The following is a 935-nucleotide window of genomic DNA, read 5'->3' as shown; positions in this document are numbered from 1 at the left end:
AGTAGGAGTGTGGGTTCAGGGGCCAGTTACCTTAATTTGAGTCCTAGGTCTACTACCTACTAGCCATGAGCACATGGGCAAGTTACTTACTATCTCAGTGATTTAGTGTCCTCATTTGAAAAATGGGGCTAACAACTCGATCTACTTCGTATCTTGTGAGGATTAAATGAGTTTATATGCAAAAGTACTTGGAACAGTGCCTGGAACATTGTAAATGGTTTTGCATTTTATGCCTGATCAATTTTTCTGATTTCACTTTTGTGTTTTGCGGTTGAGACTGTAAAAATCCTAAAACCAATATTTTTAAATGAAGAAAGTAACTAAAAGCTCAATGCCCACTAAATATGAAGATACTTATTTCCTTAAGTATAAAAGTAACAAATGAAGTGTGCTTCTCAAATTTGAATGTGCAAATGGTACATGTAGAAACTGTTGAATTGGTGTATGATTTGCTGTGTATATTCTCAACAACAAAATAAATAAAATTTAAAGAAAAAACAAAAAAATTTTGAATGTGCTTATGATTCAGCTAGGCATCTTGTTAAAATGCAAATTCTGATTCCATCAGTCTCAGACAGGACTTGAGATTCTGCATTTCTAACAAGCTCCTGATGCCCCTAGTCTGGCTTGGAGTAGCCAGGTTATAGACTGATTCAAAGGGAAAAATAACTAGGAGGAAGAAAGGCAAGTAGGTAATATCTGTAAAATGCAGATAACATTTATTGCATAGGACTGTTGTGAGGATATAATGAAATAATCTACTTAAAATGTTAGGAAAATGGCCATCATAAGGAAGAGCACTCCACAATCAGTAGACATTATTATGGCTAGAAAGTCATTACAGGTATGCCTAAGATTGCACAATAAAGATACTACTCAAATATTTATGTATTTTTAAGCTGAATTTGCTTATGTTTGGTCATATATTAAGTGCA

Source organism: Trichechus manatus, unplaced genomic scaffold (assembly GCF_000243295.1).
Source record: "Trichechus manatus latirostris isolate Lorelei unplaced genomic scaffold, TriManLat1.0 scaffold00095, whole genome shotgun sequence".
Classification (NCBI taxonomy): domain Eukaryota; kingdom Metazoa; phylum Chordata; class Mammalia; order Sirenia; family Trichechidae; genus Trichechus; species Trichechus manatus.
Note: the sequence above shows the minus strand (reverse complement) of the source record.